At 31.8% G+C, this 24,439-nt stretch overlaps 1 protein-coding gene across 1 annotated transcript in view; it reads left to right on the forward strand.

Moving 5' to 3' along the window:
- The window catches only part of LOC114339845 (putative uncharacterized protein DDB_G0282133), a 537,905-nt gene that overhangs the window by 419,505 nt on the left and 93,961 nt on the right, over positions 1-24,439 (forward strand). The gene's annotated exons all lie outside the window — the stretch shown is intronic.

Raw genomic sequence — 24,439 nt, forward strand, 5'->3', positions numbered from 1 at the left:
GGTGTTTACTACTTGTAAGTAAATCGTTAAACTAAATAATAAAATAAGTTATACACGAATTAAACGGATTGAACATGGATATTGCAATGATCACCGCAAGAAAACGAAAGGGTCAAGGATCAGAAGACATTGGAGAATTCGATTTACCTCTAGAGTAAGGTTCTAGACTAGAGTATTCCCTTCGAAGGATAAAAGGGCTCAACAGGTAATAACTCTACCGATACGCAAGAAACTTCGGAAATGCATGACTATATCGGAGGCCATCTGTGAAAGACTGATGAAAATGAATCTAAGAATTAGAGGACTAAAGGACACACAATAACAATTATAGGAGTATATGCAGTGGATGATAATGCATTTGTCAGCGTTAAAGACGATTTCTTTCAGAAACCACACTCAGGAGTTGTCAAAGTCGGCAGAGATCGGGAAATCACAATCATGGGAGACTCAAACAAGAGGACAGGTAGAAAACAATCTATTACAGTCATAGATAAATTTGGTGAAGACACCCTAAATGAAAATTGCCAACGGATTCTTTCAAAACCTAGATATATATATACAAACATATTAAAATATGCCTAGAGGACAGCAATACAAGCCTTTGGACACCAAATTCAGAACCAGAGAAGACTCCCGCATTGATGAGATGAAGAAATAGAAAACATCGATGTCAAAACAAACCTTCATTTTCTTGTGAGATCGCACATACCAAGGATGTTTCACCCATTCACCCTCTCGACCCATTATCGCAGTTTACAGCGATGTCGATGCTAGAACAAAATAGTTTGTTTTACATCGCGATCGAGCTGTTTATCGCCCCATGTAAATTACAAGTTTATTGGTGGTTTTCAAACAACGGTACATTCGCGTCTGAGTGGTGTTTCTTAAGCTCTTTAACCCTTTGTGGCCTAATGGCTCCACGGTGGAACCACCTTTAAACAAATTTTTTCCTACTGCCCTAGTAATCTTACGCTGGCACCACCGGACGGAATGCAATGTATACGTCTTGTATTTCACCGATCACGAGATTACAAAATTCTAGGAGCAATTATGCATAGTTGTATTTACATCACACATTTGGCGCGCTAACAAGTGGATGAACATTCTTCTACTGATAAAAGATATGTATTGTCCTTTTCATGATCATTTTTCAGTGCGTAACAAATGATAGGAAAAAGGGTAAGTCCGTGATAATACACATTTAGGACATTTATTCTAACATGACATTTTAGTTAAATCTGACAGTTGTCACATTTTATTTTCAATTTGGATTAAAAACAAATCAAATGTGTTTCTTGCATTTATAAAATGGTATTTTCTTTGATTTGTATGTATAGTCTTACAAATTATACAGATTATATTTTTCAATATTATTATCTAATTAAAAAAAATTATTTTTTTATTATGGCGCCATCTATCGACAACTAGAATAACTAGAATAAATGTTATAAAAATGTCACCGACGAAATGTAATCACCGACGTGCCTTTTTTTCTGTCACATACAATTTAATGCGTTAGAAAGAAATCGAAAAACTGTGACGCACTGAAAAATGATCATGAGAAATACTGTATTATGTTAATTTGTTGATAAATAGATGTATTTATATATTACCGTATTGAGACTAGATTGTAGATTAAATAAAATTAAATAAAAATATTAAGAATAATAAAACAAATAATAAATAAATACTTTTTTCTATGGATGCTATACAATGTGCAACTTCTCTCACTACTTACATACATTCAAAACGAACAATTTCTCAGACAGTGAGAAAAGTCGGCCATTGCAGTGAGAAATATTTTTTCTCACGGGTTCACTGCCGGTTTACATACATAGGATCGCCATTTCCATGGTAACATGCACAATACAAACACAATTATTTTTGTCAAATACAATGTGTTCAAACTTGTCAAAACTTATCAAAAATTACCTTTTAAGACCATTCAACTGTGAATTATAATTTTAAATAAATAAAGTATATAAATATTAAGAATATTAAATACCTATGTGTATATATGTATTTTATTTCAATTTAGTTATATAATATACCTAAAAGCACATAAATTATTTAATTTTGAAATTTGAACTCTTGACAAAAACGCATCCATAGAAAAAGTACAGTGTACAACACGAGAGAAAATGACATATTTCTCTCTCGCTTGATTTGCGGCACTCGCCTCGTGGAGAAATATGTCTTTTTTCTCTCTTGTTGTACAATATACCATTCCAGACACTTTTAAGCATGTGAAAAAAACGTATCTCTATCATCATCCATAACCAGTTGGCGTATTCCTATCACTTATTGGCCGGAAAAGATTAAAAATAACTTCCTAATAACATTTATCTACTGGAAGTTTTGCAGCTTCACCAAATTAAATCAAAGTTGTTAAAATAAACTTTATTAAAAGCAAAGTTCATTTCTCTTATGCGCTTTAATGGAATATCGTTATATAATCTAAAACCTAATAATGTGAATGGATTCCCAACTTTAGGAGAGTAGACCAGTCGTCTGGCGGACCACTAAACTTCGTTAAAACAAACACTACATTGAAAGTCGCGATTTAAAAGTTAGTTTTATTAAATTTGGTGTAGTTAATGGAGGAAATAAGTTAAGGACTATTGTCCTGCTGCTGGAACAGTTATTGGTTTGATATTATTAGTCACGGGACGCATTAGGTGGATTTCTGTAGCGAATAGTTGTCTTTTTCTTAGTGTTATCGAGTGTTTTTATTGCCGTAAGGTTAGATACATATGCTCTTCTCTCTGACTGAACCAGGGTAACACTCCGCTTGCTGTCACGGATTGCAACGAACGAAATGGCAGCGATGCCCTAGCGAAGTCTGCTAGAAAAAAGACTAAGTTTTCAATCTAATAGCACATAAAACATTTAAATGACAACAATGGTAACCTTCTCGGGTTACACCATCCGAGGCTTCTAAAATGCAAGCCATGCGGATACTGAGACTAGAGGAAGATAAGGGAATTTTACAATTTATAATTCACATCCTATCTGCTCAGCGCGGTAAATTTCCAGCAAGAATGGTTAAAAAGCTCCGAACCGGTAGAGATGCTTGCTGCACTCTCTGATTGAACTAGAATATTATACTGATGCAGTTTTAGACGAGGACTAATCTGTAAAAAAACGTCTTTTTTGGATGTGAGAGGTGGCATTCGGATTTTTGCAGATAAAATTAGGTGACACCTTCAGTAATAATAATTGACTTATGCTCCTTCTCAAATATGCCCGGAACATTAATAAAAAAATTAAAATATTTAAAAATTTCGAAAAACATCGATTTTTTCTGCTTTCTTTGCTTATAACTTTAAAACGATTCGTATTGAATTTTGTATGATATACTACTGGTCAAAAATGTCTTAAGATATTACCTTTTCTGCAATATAGCAATAAATACAAAATAAGGGGGCAAAATACGTCTGTTGTTATTCAATGTTTCTTAACCACTTTGGTGGCACTTAGAACCTTAGTAATTCTCTTAGAAAATTCTTATAACTTACCTACTTAAATGGTCTACCAAATTTCATTAAAATCGACCTAATAGATTTGCATAATAAATTTGCAATCTAAATGTTTTTAAAAAAGTTCAAATTTTTTAAAATCTTTCTGAACAAAAAGTAGACCATTTAGAAGTTGGCTAATTTTTTTTACATATAAAGAGGTGCTCTACCTATTTAATAAATACACATTACAGAATTAAAATCGGATTATTTAAGGGGCCTCAGCAATGTTTTAAAATTATAAATAATTTTTTGGCTTATAAACAAATAGCTTTGTTTGATAATAAAAACATAAATTTTTAGCAATACAAATAATTAAAACCGGTATAATTTGACTTCAACTTTCAAATGCTGTCAGCAGAATTGCTATTTTATTTTTTAATCAAAAGTTATTCCCGTTCAAAAATTGCAATTTTTCGATTTTTTGAAAGTTCCACCGCGTTTATCTCGAAAATTATCCATCCTAAGAAAAAACTTGTAAGAACATTTTTTGCTTAGAATTACCCAAGAAATACAAAAAAATGTTTTATTTTGCGAAAAATCTTCCTCAAGTTCTCTGTTTATATATCAATCTTATCGACATCCGGATCAACTGTTAATAAAAAAATTCGTGTTCTACGGGTCAAAATACATAAAAAAAACTTGGGTCCATCTAAATAAAGGAGCCGTAGCAACCCCTCCTGGCCACAGCACTAATTTGTTTATAAGCCAAAAAATTGTTTATAACTTTAAAACATTGCTGAGGCTGCTTAAATAATCCGATTTAAATTCTGTAAAGTGAATTAGATAGGTGGGGTGCTTCTTTATATGTAAAAAAATTGACAAATCTTTGTATGTTCTAGTTTTTGTTGTGCAAGATTTTAAAAATTTTTAATTTTTTAAAAAAGTTTAGATTGCAAAATTATTATGCAAAATCTAGTAAGTCAATTTTAATGAACTTTGGTGGACGGTTTTAGCACATTATAAAAATTTTCTAAGCGAATTAGGAAGGTTCTAAGTGTAACCTAAGTGATGGAAAAACATTGAATAAGGACAGGCTTGTTTTGCCCCCTTATTTTATATTTATTGCTATTTTGCAACAAGGGTGTTAAATTAAGACATTTTTAACCAATCGTATCTGATAGAAAATTTAATTATCTTTGTTTTATTTCCCTACGACTTTGTTCCAAAATGAATCGTTTTAAAGTTATGAAAAAGAAAGTAGCAAAAAATCGATATTTTTCCAAATTTTTAAATATTTTAATTTTTTATTAATGTTCCGGGCATATTTGAGAAGGAGCATAAGTCAGTTATTATTAACGGAGTTATCACCTAACTTTATCCGCAAATATCCGAATGCCACTTCTCACATCCACCTAAAAACAGATCCTTCCTGGTCTATTTCGGGTTGCAACGAAATTGGAAATGTTTATTAATTTTTAAATTTCATTTTATTTTTGTTATTTATTTGAATTTATTTTTATTTAAATTAAATTTGCTTTTAACATCTGGTGTCTAATAGAGCTACCCGTCATAACTGTGTATTTTTGTTAAGGCCATTAATGCTTTTTCTATACTTCCTAGTGTGGCAATTGTTTCTGACAGATTTCATCCGCTTAAATTTCCGCGACTGGCCTGATATAGAAAGTTCATCTGAAATTAAATAAAGCCCTAAACGTGCCAGTATTGCCAGTAAAATTTGCCCATAAAATGTGAAAATGAAAGAAGTAACTGAACCGAGTTGTCTGATGGTTTCCTAAATTGAAAAACAACAATATAATAGAACACATAAACGATACAGTGGTGGCGATAAAATGAGGTAAAGTACTCATAGTTTATTACGGTTTTTCAGCTGACTATATTTGATTTATTATTTGCTAGATATTATATCTTCTTCTTTTTCGCTTGAGGCTTAAAAGGGATCCTTGTGCCTGGTGTAAAGGCTTTTTATGCAATATTATCATAACAGCACTATTTCATTTTTCTGGTGTAATTCTTACAAAGTGGCAGGCTCCCAGTTTTATCATTTTTTGTACAATGCCATCTGGTTCAATGACTGGTGTTCAGAAGATAATATGCAATATATGGTTCTTGATGACTACGTAAACGCTTCATATTATTGTCGGACATCCCATATTCATGGAGAAAGCTGTATTTATGTGAAAAGTGGTCTTAAATATCAACCGGTAGATATATCTCGTTTTAGTGAAGAAATGATTTGTGAGTGTTTTGCCATAGCTTTTGTGAGTTCAAATCGCAAAGTGTGTGTGATAAGCATTTATAGGCCTGCAGGAGGCAACGTTGATCAATTTTTTATTAAATTACAACATATTTTGGAATTTTGTAGCAATTCTTATCAAGACCTTTTCGTATGCGGAGATTTCAGTGTTGATTATTTGTCAAATTCTGTGCAGAAACAAATCTTGCATGATGTTATAGTTAGTTATAACTTGAAAATTACTTCTGTGGACCCTACGAGGATTTTCACAAATAAATTAGGACATACATAATCCACTAAAATTGACTACATGTTAACAAATGTTAATATTGATTTTTGTAAATCTAATGTATACGAGGGTCATTTCAGCGATCATAAAATTTTTACAATTACAATTTGAATCCAATAATGTAAATTTTCATAAAACAGAATGAAGGATACATTGTTATCGCGATTTATCAGATCATTGCTTATTTCAGTTTCAAAATGCATTGTCTTTACTTAATTTTGATGAAGTGTATAGTCAAAATTACATTAATTTGGCCATGAACGAGTTTGTAGATATAATTTCTTTTAACGTGAATGTTTATTGTCCTGTGAAAACACGGAGAAGTAGTACTAAAAACCGTAAAAATAAATGGGTAACCGCAGAAGTAAAGAAAGCCGGTCATCATGTAAAAAATGTGTATTGGTTGGTTATCTAAAAAACTTCAAAATAATAATTCTCAAAAGGCATATAAAGAAGCCAAAAGAAATTATAATAAACTTATTAAAAATGGAAAAAAGCAATTTAATGAACAGCTTATCATACAATCAGATAACACATCTAAGACAACATGGAATTTGGTAAATAAAGCAACAGGTAGAAAACAAAAAAATGTAATATAACTCTCAGCTCTGACGGTGGCGATATTACATCTTCTGAGGATATCGCTAATGTTTTTGCTGAATATTTTGCAACTGTAACTGAAAATAATCTTGAATCATATATTTTGGCTTGTCTAGATCTACAAAATGTACTTGTTCTAAAATTTCGGACAAAACTTTTTTCTTTACACCCGTTACATATCAAGACGTTGAATACGCAATTATAAATCTTAAAAACAAGTCCAGTACTGGTTTGGACAACATATCCACAAAAGTCGTAAAATCGGGGATATTTTCCCTATCTGCTCCTTTGAGCTACTTAATTAATTTATCGGTTGCTAATGGCAAATTTCCTGACGCACTTAAAAGCGCAAGAGTGCAAGTGCTAACCAATAATTATTACATGTACTTGCGCTGGCCAATTTTTTGTATGACACGGTGACAGGAAAATACAGCGTGTTTTATATGTTCGTTCATGGGTATTCTTTCATTTTTCCTACTGTATACAGATTATAATCTATTGTGTTAAGTTGTGTAACACACAATGTAGAATATGGTATAACGATTTGACTTTTGTTTCTTGTATTGCACTGATGTTGATCAGCATGTGTTTTTATATCTTGTATTATTATTATGAACAGTTAACAAAGTTTCAAATATATATATTGAAGGTAAAGGAAGAATGCCATACTTTTTAAACAAGGGATTACAGCTGGCGCGATATTCTGCTTAGTCAATAATTCGGATTGCTGCTTTTTGAAAAGTGAAAACTTTATATGCATAGGACGAGTTTCCCCAAAGAAGTATGCAATATGTCAGGATACTATGAACCATTCCAAAATAAACTGACCTAAGAATATCTCGACTCACAAAAGTAGCCAATTTGCGCATGGCAAAAATCTGTGAGGTGAGCTTCTTACATAAACCTTCAATATGGTGCGACCAGTTCAACTTTGTATCCATAGTAACACCTAGTAACTTTACTGGTTCAGATGGTTTAACCCATCTATCAAAACTAAATACTATTGTCTGGGTTTTCTGCTCGTTTAACGTAAGTTTGTTACAGTTAAACCAGAATTTAGATTTTTTTTAATATTTCCTGACTGATAAGGTTGTGTCATCTGCAAAAAGAACACAGTTGGTGTTATCCAACGCACTTGGTAAATCATTTATATAAATCAAGAATAGCAGAGGTCCCAAAACTGATCCTCGTGGTACTCCGGTTGCAACTGGTACATGATTAGATTCTTGATTATTAAATACAACAATGTGTTCTTCCTGTAATATATGCTTTTAAAAGGTCGTATATGGTACCCCTAATAGTACTCCAATTTTATCAATAGTGTTTAAATATCCACACAATCAAAAGCATTTGTAAGGTCACACAGTAAACCATTAGTAGGTTCACCTGCATCAAGACCGTGAACAATATGTTCTATTACTTCTAATAAAGCTTCAGTTGTTGAGTATTTTTTCTAAAACCAAATTAAGAGCTAGATATAATTGATTTGTTATCCAAATAATTTGCTATACGATCTTTAATTAAGATTTCAAAAATTTTACTTATTATTGGTACTATGGTAATAGGTATAGTATAGTTGGTGGTTACCTCTTGTATCTCAGTGTTAGCGTCATCGTAGAACCATTCAACTTCATCGTCTGTGTAAGCACTGGTAGGTACGTATACCTGGATGATCTCTAATCGAATTTGTTCGTTTACTTTGTATATAAGATATATAACTCCATCACTTAAGCTTTTAATTGTAAGCTTAATATTCTTTGTGTGTTTTTGTTTACCATAAATTCGACGCATGAAGCATGATCACAGGATTCCAGAGCCCAGTGCGCTGGAAAGAGAAAATAAACAGATTAAATTGAGGTATGTCGTCATAACATATAAAAACCAGCACCTATAAATAAATATTTGACTTATGTGAATCCTATTGTGAATTAATTACATATATATATATATATATATATATATATATATATATATATATATATATACATATATATATATATATATATATATATATATATATATATATATATATATATATATATTTATTTTTAGCATCTTATGACGTCCCCCCATGTTAAACCGTAGTCTCTCGTGGCTTCCAGGTCTTCGTGAACTCCGATATACGGTTGCCACGAGGACTTTCCCTAAAATGTATCGCAAATGAAAGGTACCACTTCCTACAATGCTTACACAAAATATTGGCCGGACGTCCTCAGTCACGTTATCTGTATAATAATATACACATTACTTGGAGCAATTGCCGTCAGGCGCGCCATGTTCGCTTGCTGTATATCTAAAATCACTTTAACGGTTTTGATGGCATCCAAATATATATTTATTCAGTTTGCGGTTGTAGTGGTCTCCGTATATTTAAGTTTATGTCCTCATGGCTTCCACTGCGCTGTTGTCACCTCAAATGTTGGAATTTAGACTTCGGATATTTTTATAATTGATTATTGTAGTATGTTGAAAAAAATATTGTTGTGATATATTAATGATATTTTTTTGTATAATTAACAATGTATTTTTTTTTCACTGCAAAAATAAAAAATTAAAAAGTATGTTCATTAAAATTGATGAATTTATCATAACCAGTTGCCGAATCTGCTGGTCTAATTGCTCAATTGTAACATATTATAGAAGTGTTAAAATTGAATTCTTAATTTTTTATTACAAAACTTTTACCTCGACAGCGTAGGGTACAAGAGGACGGCTTAAGTAAAGTAAGTACAAAATTTTTAATAATATAATTTGTTCAACTAATTGGTGCAAAGGTGTCTGGAAAATAATAAAAATGTTTAAAACATTGCTTACTTATTTCATACACTCAATGTATTTTTTTATGTAAGGATATAGAAAATAATATTTTGAAAATTATTTAAAATATAGTAGTAAGTCTTAAATTTCACATTACATAAAGTAGTTAAGTCTGCTAGTCTACAAAATTAAAAACAAATAGAATACATACTTAAAAAAATTAAAGCACTCATGCCATACCAAACGAACTACATTCTTACATATTTTAAAAAGAAAAATCTTTAATTTTGCCTAACCCGACTAAACTATCGGCAGGTAAAAAGTCTGCAGTATGCGGGGGCCCTACTGTTGAAATAGATTAGAAAATTAAAATAAACTTATCTACCATTATGAAATTCTAATTTGACACAAAAAACTGTATCCTGGATTAAGAACAAGTGTGTAGAATACTCTCGTGAATTAAGAAGCGTTTCTACTGTAGGGTGACCATATCATAAATTTGAAAAAAACGGGACACATCCAAGCAGCAGTAGCGCACCTATAATTTTTCTCTGGGGGGAAGGGGGTTGGCTTGGGCGTCGAAATTTTTTTCTATATTTTGTTAAAGACAAGTTACATATTCCTGCTATTATTTATATATTTTTCATATGCCCTGGGGGAAAGGGGGTTTAACTCCCAAACCCCCCCCCCGGGTGCGCTACTGCCAAGAAGGGTTTGGAGCGATAATACACAAACAGGGATTGAAACACCGTCTTTTAGCTAATTTGAAACCTATAAATCCTTTTCAATTTTAAATGTGTAATTTACGTACGATCAAGACTGCGAAACGCAGAAAACTAAAAAACTACGCTAGAATGACGTGGATAAACAACCAATATATCAAAACAAAACAGGGAAGAATAAAAAATAGCGAGAAACACAGCAAACTCAACAAATAAAAAGAAGAAAAATGACGGGTTTCGCTGGAGGACATTAAAAAAGACAGAAAACCATCAAATATAACAATTTACAAAAAAGTCAGATAAAAAAATACGTCCAGCATTAAAACAAGAGTACTAAAAAACTAAAAAAAAAAGAGAAACCCTGTTTGAAGACAAACAGATCAGCAGAATATGAGAAGAATATTACGAAAAAATGCTATTCGGTATGAAGGAAACAGATGAAGAAGAACAAGATAACAACGAAGTAGAAATTTTCACAGAAGAAAACGTACAAAAACAAATATTAAAAACATAGAAAACGGAAAAGCAGCAGAAGAAAATGAAATAAGAGTGGAAAAAAATACAGAGGAAGAGAATTACATAAGGAAATAAACCAGCTAATACAACAAAAAATATGAACAAAACAGACTACCAGCCGATTGGAACGCAGATATTATAGTAGGTACCTATATACAGTAAAACCCTGCAAATCCTAACTAATTGGGGGGACAGCCTGTTCGGATTCCGAAAAGGTCGGATTATCCGAAAGTTAGCCTAACTAATAATTGAAAGTTTACTTTGTCGTTGATTTTGAATCGCTGTGCCTGTCTCTCTCCCTCTTCCACCCATCTCAGATTGATGTCACTGAAGCAGAGCCAGTGTCATCATTTGTGCTTAGTCGTTAACTCCATGGCTTGATTTCTAATTTGAATAAGCTCCATTTTTCCCCGTTCCCCTATACAAGATGGATCAGAAAACTAAGAAGAAAGTGTAATTACAGAATGGATTGAAGCTGACGACAAAGGGAGCGAAGAATTTAGGGATGAATACATTGTAGACTTGGTTCAACCTCAAGGCAACCCTAATGACTAATGAAGATGAAGAAAGCGAGGAAGAAGTTTCCCTGTCATATTAAGTGTCACACGCAGATGCCACTAAAGCTCTGGGTGTGGCTCTACGTTACGTGGAGCATAACTCTGCTGCATTACCAGTAGATGTAATGTTTATGTGTAAATAGAATTAGAATTAAACAATGGTTTCGAATTCACCTGTATAAGTTGCAAGTTGGGAGGGTCAGGTAGTAAAAAAGTTACGAATTGGCCGGTGTACATTTTGATTTGAAAAAGTTTGTCATTAAGAGTTACGAGTTGGCGCGTGTCCATTGGAAGAAGGAGAATGTCACGGTTAAAGAATTTAAGGGACTGGTTTAGATGCAGTTCTATAGAACTCTTTAGAGCAGAGGTGGATAGATTAAAGATAGTGATGATGATATCCAACCTCCGATTAGGAGACGGCACTTGAAGAAGAAGAAGATATTAGATTTTACTGATTATGCCGCCCCCTTGTGATGCCGCCTGATGCGGCTGCCTCACCGCATCATAGAACGGCACGGCCCTGAAAATTACAGTCTTTTCGTTTAAGTCGCTACAGGTAAAAATAAGTAATTAAATATCTTATATCAGATAGAGTATTCATTTTTAGTAGATGAACAAAGGTTTAAAATGGCAGTTTTTGAATTTTGGTACGATTATTTGTTGCTTCGGAAGTTGCAAAAATAAACTTTTGCAAAAATAAACTTAAGACTGATATTACATGAAAAATTGGGTCAAACAGTCCATGTTCAGTCCAGATATAACAAAAAATTTCAAGGTGATTCGTCAATTAGTTTACATTTTATTCAATTTGTTTAATAAAAAATCCTTTTCTCTGCAATGATAAAGCATGCTTTTCTTCATAAAATAATAATGATACAGCAATTTTGTGGAAACTACATGAAAGAAGAATACTTATGTTTTCAAAGTTTTTAAAAAAATAATAAAAACTCATTTTTATCATTCCGAAAATATTTTAGTAGAGTCATTTTTGGCTTATAAACAATTTGAATAACTTTGTTAGTATTGACTGCAAACTAAATTAATCGACTAAGGGATGGAAAAAACCTACCGGTTATAACCTAAACCAAGTTTTTTTTAATTCGAAACAACCGGTTTTACCGGTTGTTTTTTTGTCCCGGTTATAACCGGTTTTTTTCTTTTTAAAGTAATAACCATTGAAAAACCGAGTAAGTTGCCTGTGGAAAAAAATTAATTTAGAGAAAAATGAAGAAATTTCTATATATTTTCGATCTTAATCATATAATATTATAAATAATAAATGCGAAGTAATTAACCCAAACAACCATAATTCAACTTTTATTTACTAATAGAGAACTGGACGAAAGTGTCACATCAGCTTTTATGAAACAATTTTGAGAATAGTTATTTAGATTAATAAATATTTCAAAGACTGGTGAAATGGTGCATGTGATGATAATATTTACATAAAAGAATGTGATCTGCTTGAAATCGATATTCCAACCATCATCAGCTAAAAAATTGTTTATACTTGAGTACTTGAGACTTGAGACTCTTGTATAATGTGAATACCGAAATACGATTAGGAATCTCCATTATGTAATTTTTAAACAATAAATAATTCTTACGAAATAAATGGTAGGTATTATACAAACGTATTAAAAAATATTACCTACTGAAATTTTTTGATGGCAATAGAGAAGTAAATACTGAATTGGTTTATCGAATTTATTTTGTAAAATACCTATAAGTCATTTGGACATTTTTTAAAACTTGATAGATCCAAGGGACATTTTGATAGATCGATAGGATCATCACTTTTGGGAATATCCCAATTATTGACAACGCAATATACCCCGACGCCGTCTACAACGAGCGACGAATCAGAGATTGGGGTACTCTGGCCCATTTTTAGGGTAACTTGAAAGCGCCTGGGAAAATTTTTATAGGTTGAATTGGTTGGGGAATTTTTCGGGAGTAAAATTGAGCAAACTAAAGTGCAATATAAATGTAACATTATAACTTATTGAGTATTTGCTTTTGATTAAAAAAAACCGAAAACCTGTTTTTGGAACAACCGATTTTTTGACCGGTTATAACCGCCAGGTTAAACCGTAAGTTAAAAAAACCGGTATAACCAAAAACCGGTTTTTTGTTCAACAAGCGCCATCCCTAGACTTTAGGATTTAAAAAGCTGGTACTTTTACATTATTATTATATTATCGGTTTATAACGTTCTTCGTCTTCCCATACCCGTTCGCCATTCCTCTCTGTCTGTACATTGATCTACTTGCAGACCTCTTTCATCCATGGCTTTGTTTATTCCTGCCTGCCAACTTTTCCTCGGTCTACCTCATCTTCTTCTATCTTGAAGTTTCCATTTTTGCCCTTGTTTTGGGATTCTGTCTTCATGCATTCTTTATACGTGACCAAACCATCGTAGTTGTATTTCGTTGGTTTCGTCATTTATTTTATGTGTGACCTTCATTATTTCTCGTATCCGTTCATTGGTGACATGTTCTCTTCTTGATCTTCCTGCAGCCCTTCTCCAGAAATCCATTTCGGTGACCTCTAACATTCGTTTTGATTTTTCCTTCATATGCCATACTTCGCAGCTGTATGTTATAATGCTTTTCACTACGGCGTTATAGATCTTTTTCTTGTTTTGGTTGTTTACCTGCTTGTCCCAGAGTACTGAGTTTAGGAGCCTAATTGCTTTCCTGCCCTGAGTGTTTCGTTCTTTAACGGCTCCGTCTAGTGTTCCATCATTCGTGATTTTCATATTCATACCCAGGTATTTATATTCGTTACATTTACTGATTGTTTCTCCTCCTTCTATAGTCGAGGAAATGAAGCATTTTGACTCGCAATTTTTTCGTCCAGCATGGATTTACTTGAAATTTTCACAGAAGGTAGGGCGTAGGGAATAGGCCAAGGATCATTTTCTATATCATGCCGCTGTACGCTAAAAGCTTGGGGTGGTTGCCACCCCATCTCGGGGACGGAAATTTTTATTGCATTTTAACCATGTAAATCGATGTAAAAAGTAATTCTAAGAAAGAAATGTTTTTTACATTTTCTTCGTAAAACTAATATTTTTCGAGTTATTCGCGCTTGAAAGTAACAGTTTTTCGACGAAAAAATCGACTTTTTTAGAGGGTTTTTTGAGAATACCTCGAAAAATATGCATTTTATCAAAAAATACTGTAGATATGAAAAATTTATCTTTTAGTAACACAAATTACCCCTGTAGTTATCACATTGTTTTCGATGTGTACTTTTACATAAATGTTAAAAAAAACTTTTACCTTGATTAATTACGGTCAAAGTTAGGCACTTTTTTTTATTTAATTCACAGCCAGTTTCTTTATAACAATTAAGAAACCTAACTAGCGCTATTTTAAAGTTCAAGGTATGTATATAGTTTATGTGTAAAAGTTTGAGTAAACTTGAACAGAGTTGTTAATATATCTTTAAAAATGACGTCCTAACGAAATCGACTCGTGGTCTGTGGAGCGGAATTATTAAAATCCGTGCACTCAAAAAATGAAATTAACTTTTCAAAGATATGTAGCGCTTAATATCTCCGGAGTTTGTTGATGGACTTTGATCATTATTTTTTTAATTTATATATACCTGTAGTTTTGTAGAGTATGTTATGTACATATATAACCACCTAACAACACAAAATGTTATGTATACATATACAAGTATATGTATACATATATAATTTCATAAAAATCGTTCAAGCGGTATCGGAGGATTATGGCAACTAACATTACGACAGGAGAATTTTATAGATGTAAATAAATAGATAACTATTAAAAAATAGGGGTTGGTGGTAGAAAGGTGAAAATTAAGGGTTGTATATATTTTTAATGGTACATAATATAAAATGAAGGTAGACAATTTTCTCCAAAACAATAAAAAAGTGGCAGGGGGCAACCCCCCTTATAACGTATGGGTGTAAATAATAGATTACCACCTATTTTCAGTCCTACAGAATATACGTGTAAAATTTCATAAAAATCGGTCAAGCCGTTTCGGAGGAATATGATAACTAACACTGTTACAGGAGAATTTTATGTACATAGAAGTAACTGTGAATTAAATAAGTAATAAAAGTGGCTAACTTTGCTCGTAATTAACCTAGGCGAAAAGTTTTTTTTTGAAAATTCGTGTAAAAATATCAGCTTTTCAAATCCCAACGCAGATTTAGTCAATATGTTAATATGGTTATTAAAATTGTTTAGAAGCCAAAAATGATTCTAATTTCGTAAAATGTTTTCAGAATGCTAAAAATGACTTCTTATTGATTTTTTAAATAAGTTAAAAATATAAGTATTCTTCTTTCCTGTGGTTTCCACAGAATTGCTGTATTATTATAATTTTCTGAACAATAACATTGCAAAAAAAGCTCTTTGTGATAAACAAATCGAATAAAATTTAAACTAATTGACAAATCGTCTTCAAATTTATTGTGCATTATGGACTGTTTGACTCAACATTTCATGCAATACCAAAGTCTTAATTTCATTTTTATAACAATTTTTTTATAAGTTATAACAATTTTTTTATTTTCGAAATTTAGTTTTATTTTGCAATTTCCGAAGTAACAAATAATCGGATCAAAATTTAAAAAATTTTAAACCTTTGCTTATCTACTAAAAGGTGAATAATCTAAATAAGATATTTAATTACTTTATTTTTACCTGTAGCGATTTAAACGAAAAACTGTCATATTTGACCCTTATTTGTTAATTACTAAAATTCTCGTCCGAACTGTGACGGGCATTGTTGTATTTATAATGTAATAGGTATAACTCCAAAAAACCCATTTGCAACCTGGCTGGTCAAGTGTCCCGACAAAAACCTTATTTTTCTGGACTATTGCAACTAAGAGAAGAAAGAAAGAAACTTAAAAAAAAATGTTACAAAAAGAAGCAACCGAAGAAGGAAAAAGCAGTAGAAAGAAAATACAAAGAAAAAATATAGCGGTTAAAAAGCAAGCCAGGAAAGACAAAAGATACTATGTATATGATATGGTAAAAATGTCAGAAAAAGCTGCGCAAGAAAACGACCTGAAGATACAGTACAATATCATCCGAAATTTGACAGGGAAAACACTAAACAGTAATAAACAAATCAAAGATAAACAAGGAAATATAATTAAATCAGAACATAAAATAATACAAAGATGAAAACAACACTGCGAGGAAATATACTTGAAACACCAGATATAGACGAAGATAACGTAATACAGGAAATAAACATTAGAACAATTGAAATTACGAAAGAAGAAATACAAAACACACTGAATCAACTAAAAAAATGGCAAAGCCGCTGAAAGCGACAACCTACCGATAAATTTAATAAAGGCGGGCGCAAACAAATTAGTAGAAATGTTACACAAACTCAAGATATGGGCCGACCAGGAGCTCCCACAGAAATGGAACGAGGGTGTAACCATTAAGACACCAAAAAAGGGCGATTTAAATAAATGCGAGAATTGGCGAGCAATAACACTGCTAAGTGCCACATTCAAAATAATGTCAAATATCATATTGAATAGACTGAAGCCAGAAATAGACAAGAAACTAAGACTAAGAAGCAACCAAGAAGGCTTTCGCGCAAAACGCTCCACTATCGACCACATTTGTACTCTATCAGCACCTCTGTATCTTGTACCTGTACCGCTGTATCTCCTGTACTCTATAATTATCTTGGAACAAGCTAGTGAATGGCAAAAAAATATAAACATAATGTTTACTTTGACTTTGACTTTGAAAAGACATTCGATAGTATAAACAGAGAACAAATGTGGAAGATTCTAAAACTATATGGACTACCGATAAAATACATCAACTTAATCAGACTATTTGACAAGAAATATACAGCCAGACTAAAACATGCGGGAAAAATGGTAGTAGATGTAGTTATACAAAGCGGAGTTAAGCAAGGATGTGTGCTATCCCCGACAATATTTCTAATAATAACGGACTGGATCATGCAGAAAGTAAGCAATAATAAAACAGGTATTAGATTGAAATTGCATGACTAGTTGGAGGATTTGTAGTTCCCAGATGACATTTTTCCCCTAACCGAACATAGCAGCCATAAGCAAAAGAAGCTTGCAAAATACTTCAGGGTAATGGGCCTGAAGATACAGACAAAACAAAAACAAAACTTAAAAAACAGCAACCAAGAAACTAAAATTAAAATACAAGGAAGACAAATACAGGAGGTAGATAACTTTACATATTATCTGGGATCAAACATGGAAAAAAGGCGCTAGTAGATCAGATGTAGAAAAAAGGATAATAAAGGCACAATATGCACTCATTATATATTCATAATGCATTAAGGAAAATCTTGAACACACGCGATATATCAGAATTAACCAAAATCAAAATATTTACAGGAAGAGACAGGAAGAAACAACTAGCAAAAAATTAAAAACCTTTATAAATAAATCGTCGAGGAAAATCCTAAAGATATACTGGCCAGATAAAATAAAAAACATAGATCTACGGATAAGAACAAAACAAGAGAAAATAACAGTCACGATTAAAAATAGGAAATGGAAATGAATTACACGGACTCTGAGGAAGGATCGAAATAATATAACCAAACAAGCACTCGAATACCAACCAGACGAAAGAAGAAGAAGAGGAAGACCTGATAATAGCTGGAGAAGAACTGTAATAAGAGATCATGAGAGAATTGGCCTGAGATGGAGAGAAGTCAAACAGAGAGCGAGAAACAGAGAGCAATGGAAAATACTTGTATAGCAAATTTCGAAAGAATAAAACAGATAAGGATGCGCTGGGAAGGGATTACAGGAAGAGAGAGAGAGAGAGAGAGAGAGAAACAGTACCGATTATTATCAAAATAAAATTTAATAATATACCTAACCTAACTTATCGAGAGGCTCTTCAAACAATTATTAACTTTAAAAAATAAAAATTTGTCAAGGGTATATAGTGGTATTGTTAAGTATATTACAATATAACTTATTCCATCGAAATCTTCCGAAATCCATAATCTTCTTCCATCGAAATAAAATAGAAAATCTAAAAGTTTAGAAAATACATCATTCATAACTACACCCAAGAAATAAGTTTTTCTAACCTGATTTAAGAGTATAAAAAAACGAAAACAAACAATTTACAGCAAATACTTATCGTATATCCGAGCAAAACCACCTAATTGGCAAAAGTTATAAATAGAATTTGTCTGGGTTCTACAACTAAATTTGCACTTAAACACGACCAAGGTTAAATATTTTACTTGATATTATAAGTACGTTGTTGCCAGTATAACGGATGCCAAAGCGAGCGCTAACTGTATGAAATTATTCTTGTTAATATACACGCTGTATATTGATCGGAAGTCACGAAGAGTCAAAACTATACAGAAGCCACGAGGGACGCAAATACAATATATATATATATATATATATATATATATATATATATATATATATATATATATATATATATATATATATATAAAACAAGGTTGAAATATTGGGGTAGCAGCAATATAGAAGTCAAACTGGGGACTTAAAGTACACTATTATCCAATATTCAAGCTTTCGGAAATGTTTATTTACGAAATATTGAAAAATATCGAAAGCTTGAATATTGGATAATAGTGTACTTTAAGGCCCCAGTTTGACTTCTATACCCAAAAATAGAGAAATTCGTATTTCCTAATAAGTCAATTAAGATACTATTTGTATATATATATATATATATATATATATATATATATATATATATATATATATATATATATATATATATATATAAAGTAATTAGGTAATATTGACTGATACTATGTAGATTATAGTTTTGTTTTGGGGTTGCAGTCATTTATTTTTTAGGGGCAGGATAAGTAAAACTCTGTGTTATTACCTAGCTTTCGCAAAATATATTTGCTTCTTCAGGGTAAGCTGAAATGAGTATATTATAAATACAATGAAATTAAGTTAAAATACATTGTATAAAAAATAACAAAAAAGACTTACAACTTGAGGTTATTCCTAAACATTTTCACAAAACATAGTATATATATAATTCTTATTATAATGTTATGCAAATAGCAATGTTTTAATTTTCAAAAATTCGATTTAATAATTTAGTTTTTAATTTTGATTAATGCCAGAAAGACACTCGAATAATGTCAAAAAGACACAAAAATCTGTTTATTTTATTTTAAGTTGAAAAGTTAGTATTAGATTATTTTAATTAACATTTATAAAATAAACAACACTTTAATTTATTAACAAAACCATAATTGGCAAACTAAATATATGTTATATCCTCTATAATTTAAAATATATAATAGTTTTTAATTACTCACTAAATAATCTAATACTAACTTTTCAACTTAAAATAAAATAAACTACTAATGCACATAAATATCTGCAATAAATATCCTCTATAATTTAAAATATGTAGTAGTTTTTGATATTTTGATTACTAATTAAATAATCTAATACTAACTTTTCAACTTAAAATAAAATAAACAGATTTTTGTGTCTTTTTGACATTATTCGAGTGTCTTTCTGGCATTAATCAAAATTAAAAACTAAATTATTAAATCGAATTTTTGAAAATTAAAACATTGCTATTTGGATAACATTATAATAAGAATTATATATATACTATGTTTTGTGAAAATGTTTAGGAATAACCTCAAGTTGTAAGTCTTTTTTGTTATTTTTTATACAATGTATTTTAACTTAATTTCATTGTATTTATAATATACTCATTTCAGCTTACCCTGAAGAAGCAAATATATTTTGCGAAAGCTAGGTAATAACACAGAGTTTTACTTATCCTGCCCCTAAAAAATAAATGACTGCAACCCCAAAACAAAACTATAATCTATATATATATATATATATATATATATATATATATATATATATATATATATATATATATATATATATATATATATATAGTCTTTTGAGTCCCTTTTACTTTTCAGTGTCGAGACTGACACGTCTTTCACGTGTGTACAAATGTTGACCATTGTTTCCTATTGTATGCTAATCTGCTTGCTTTTGCTATTGTTTTCCCCTTCCTTTGGATGATTTTAGCGACTGCTGTATCCCAATCTTCTCTAGGTATTCCTCATAGGTTTTCCAAGTCTATGAAGGCCATATATGTTTTGTTTTTAGACAGTAAAGTTTTTTCAATTATTTGTTTTACCTTGAAAATATGGTCTTGTACTCCACGTTCCTTTCTAAAGCCGCTCTGTGCTTCACTCAAAGTAGTTTCTGTAATGTTTCTCAGCTTTTTTTCTAGTACTGTTTCACTTTGAGTGAAGAACATAACAGTGTAATTCCTCGATAGTTGTTACAATCTTTGGGGTCTCCTTTCTTATATATCGGCAATATTACTCCTATCTCCCAGTCCTTTGGTATTGTTTCTTGTTTGCTTGCTTCTTTGAATATTTCGGCTAATTGTTTTACACCTTTCATTCCCATGTACTTCAGCATTTCCGGTGGTATATGGTCGTGTCCGGGTGCCTTTCCGATTTTAAGTTTGCCTATTGCTTCTATTGTATCTTCGATTGTTATCTCGATGCTTGTTCTCTGTTCTTCACTACCTGTCGCATTACTGTTTTCTTTATTCCTTTCATCTGTTGCCGCCATCTTTCAATAATTTCTTCTTCTTCTGTGGTTATTTTTCCTTATTTGTTTTTAATTCTCATATTTTCTCAGCGATTTTAATGTGACTAAATATATTTGTAAAATAAATATACCAAAAACGGATTCATTTTATTAGTAATCTTTCTCGAATCCTTTTTTTATAAACATACCCGCCGATGTGCTAGAATAGAACACACAGAACTGGCAACTTTATTTATTTCCCATCTACTTGTAACCTAAATATGTAGGTAGGTATACCTGAACTTCAGTGTAATAAGCTTTAAAAAAGTTATTGCCGAGGAGGAAATTGTTTTTCCGGCAAATAAAGAGAGAGCACGTTATATTGAAATCAAGAATGCTATGAGGGCAAAAATGTGCATATTATAGGGTCTTGTGGGAATGACGTGGCCTTAAATTGAATTTGCTTGAACGTATCCGGGACGCCTTGTCCTGGATTATTTTCTGTCTTTTGATGAGGTATAAATAACATTTTTTACCAATCAAGTTGAGTACAAGTTGAATCGAGTATAATACAATACAACACAATAAAAGTAAAAGTAGAAGAAGAATCAATTCACCCAATTTAAGCTGGCAATGGAATAATACAGGGGAATTCCCTGTTTGGGCACTGTTTGGAATGAACGTACTTGCTCAAAGATGTCGAGATATATCTGTAGACATATACTGTTGTTTTATTGACTTCCAAAAGGCGTTTGATCGTGTTAAGCACTCTATATTGATCGAAGCTCTAAAAGACATTGGCTTGGACGGCAGAGATGTTCGAATAATTGCAAAATTATATTGGAATCAAACAACATCAGTTTTAGTAGATGGTGTGAAATCACAGGCTCTTAATATTAAAAGAGGAGTACGGCAGGGGATGCCTTGTGGAATCACAGGCTCTTAATATTAAAAGAGGAGTACGGCAGGGATGCCTCTTGTCACCCCTGCTTTTCAACGTTTACTCCGAAAGAATTTTCAGAAAAGCACTTTCTAAAAAACAAGAAGGAATACTTGTGAACGGTGAAGTCATCAATAATTTGCGGTATGCGGACGATACAGTACTCCTAGCTTCTACTCAAGAAGATCTGCAAACACTACTTGATAGTGTCGTTGAGAGCTGTAGGGAGGCAGATCTGGATCTGAACATACGAAAAACCAAAATACTTGTAATAAGTAAACAACAGAATATAAAACCGTCTATATAATATGTAAATAATACCAAACTTGAGCAAGTTGATAAAATCGTTTACCTTGGACAGCAATTAAATTGTAACGTAGAAAGTCACGGCGAAATTAGATCTAGGATAGAGCAGGCTAGAGCCGCTTTTAGAAGGATGTCCAAGGTGTTATGTAACAGAGACCTGAAATTGGCATTGAGGATCCGCCTACTTCGCTGCTACTTGTTCTCGGTCTTACTTTACGGTGTCGTGTCCTGGACTGTAAATAAAATCGATCTAAATCGCCTTGAGGCTTTCGAAATGTGGTGCTATAGAAGAATTTTAGAAGTTGCATGGTGGAGAAGATTCGAAACTCCACAATAGTAGAACGTCTCAGCAAGACTACTGAGATCATAAAAAGCATCAAGCAGAGAAAGCTGGAGTATTTCGGACGTGTAATGACAAGTCCCAAATATAGGTTGCTACAAAATATCATGCAAGGAAAAATAGCAGGCAAACGCAGTCCAGGACGAAGAACGTCAGGTTCAAGAACTTGCGAGATTGGTATGGTGTTAATACAAACATGGTATTTAGGGTGGCAGTGAATAAAGTTAAGATAGCTATGATGGTAACCAACGTTCTGAAAGGACATGGTACATGAAGAAGAAGAAGAAGATTCCCTGAGCCCTCTATTGTTCTTACCCGATCATGGATGAAATATTAAAAAAAGAAGGACTAAAAACGGATACCAAATCGGATAAAAACAACTATAAATAATCTGCTACGCAGACGATGCAATAAAGATCTCAAAGTGAAGCTGATTTACAACGTATTCTGCACCAATTTAATATAACCACCTGAAAATATATTCATTTCCCCAAAAAAGACAAAATGCATGGTTATAACAGCAAATCTTCTAAAATGTAAATTAGAGCTGGAGGGCCAGATAATAGAACAAGTCGTGGAGTTTAAATTTCTAGGCATTACACTATTTAGCTATTACTCTGGGCTAATTAGCAAAATACAAGGAAAAGTTATTTACCAGCAATTTTATTGCTGGAATCGAAACTTATGATTGTATACATTAATAATATAGGTATGCAAAGTCCGCAGAGAGTGTGCTACTTTCTTTATAAACAAAATGGCCCCCGAAAATCGTGTTTTTTCAATTTTTGCTCTATAACTCCAAAGATTTTAACTTTACACCAAAAACACTCAAATAAAAATTCACCGTAACTAAATTCTGCATAGAGACATGTTTTTCCCGATTTACTTCGACGAAAATTTTCCCCGGAAAATGCGGGGTTTTCCAACAAAATCTTTAATTTTCAACTAAAATTTTAGATAAGTAATTGTTTATCAATAATTAAATAACTTGGTAATATAAAAGCTCTTTTCGTATAAATTATAATTCCAGAAGCCGATGGAAATTCAATGAACAGTTTAGCAACAATTGAATTGTTAATTAAAAATTTACGGTCGCTATAGTAACCACAATAATTATGATACATAAGAATAACCATGATTTTTGTATAAAAAGACACTGTACCTATCTAATGTACTTTACCGAATTGAAATTGGACTATTTAAGCGGCCTCAGGAATATTTTAAAACTATAAACAATTTTTTGGCTTATAAACAAATAGAATATCTCGGGAAGTATTAAATTAAATTAAATCATGAAAACGGTATTGGAAAAAAGCGGCAAGACGCTTCACCTAACAGAAAAAACGTTTAATTGTGATGAGTGGTTCCTGAGATACAACCTGTCAAAGTTGACCGGCATTTACGGTAAAGATATAAACAATAGGTTAATAATTTTCGAACCATCACCTTTTTCTTTTTGTTCTCTTTCTCCACACCAATTTTCATTTCTTTAAAATACTCATAACATAAGTAAATATTATTATAATAAAAACTATCGATATTACGAGTGAAAATTACCAAAAATAGCAAAATTCCAATCAAAAATTAGGTTGAAGAAAATGTAATCTCAAAGTTCAAAATCGGTATACGTTAAAAAAAAAATGCATTTTCTCGGCTTCCCATGGAGCAATTTTCTTCATTCTTTTTTTGTTCCCAAGTAACTCGAGTAGAGCCATCTAACTAACGCATCATTAAATGCCAAACTTGCTTGTGTTTTGTTATAATAGATTAATTTATTTATAAGAAAATAAAACTACATATTTTTTCTAGTTGTAGACTTTTTTTAGATAAACTTACTACAAGTGTACCTTTTAACGTGAAAAACACAAATATTCTCATTTGAAAGCTGTATAATTATTTAACCAATCTTTATTTAAACAAATTAAAAATTTTTGTTATAATAAATAAATTAATTTATTATAACAAAACAAAAGCAACTTTGACAATTAATAATGCGTTAGTTAGATGGCTCTACTCGAGTTACTAGGGAACAAAAAAAGTGAAGAAAATTGCTCCTGTCACACAACACACCACTCGCTTCCTTCCACTTC

This window comes from Diabrotica virgifera, chromosome 7, assembly GCF_917563875.1.
Source record: "Diabrotica virgifera virgifera chromosome 7, PGI_DIABVI_V3a".
NCBI lineage: Eukaryota > Metazoa > Arthropoda > Insecta > Coleoptera > Chrysomelidae > Diabrotica > Diabrotica virgifera.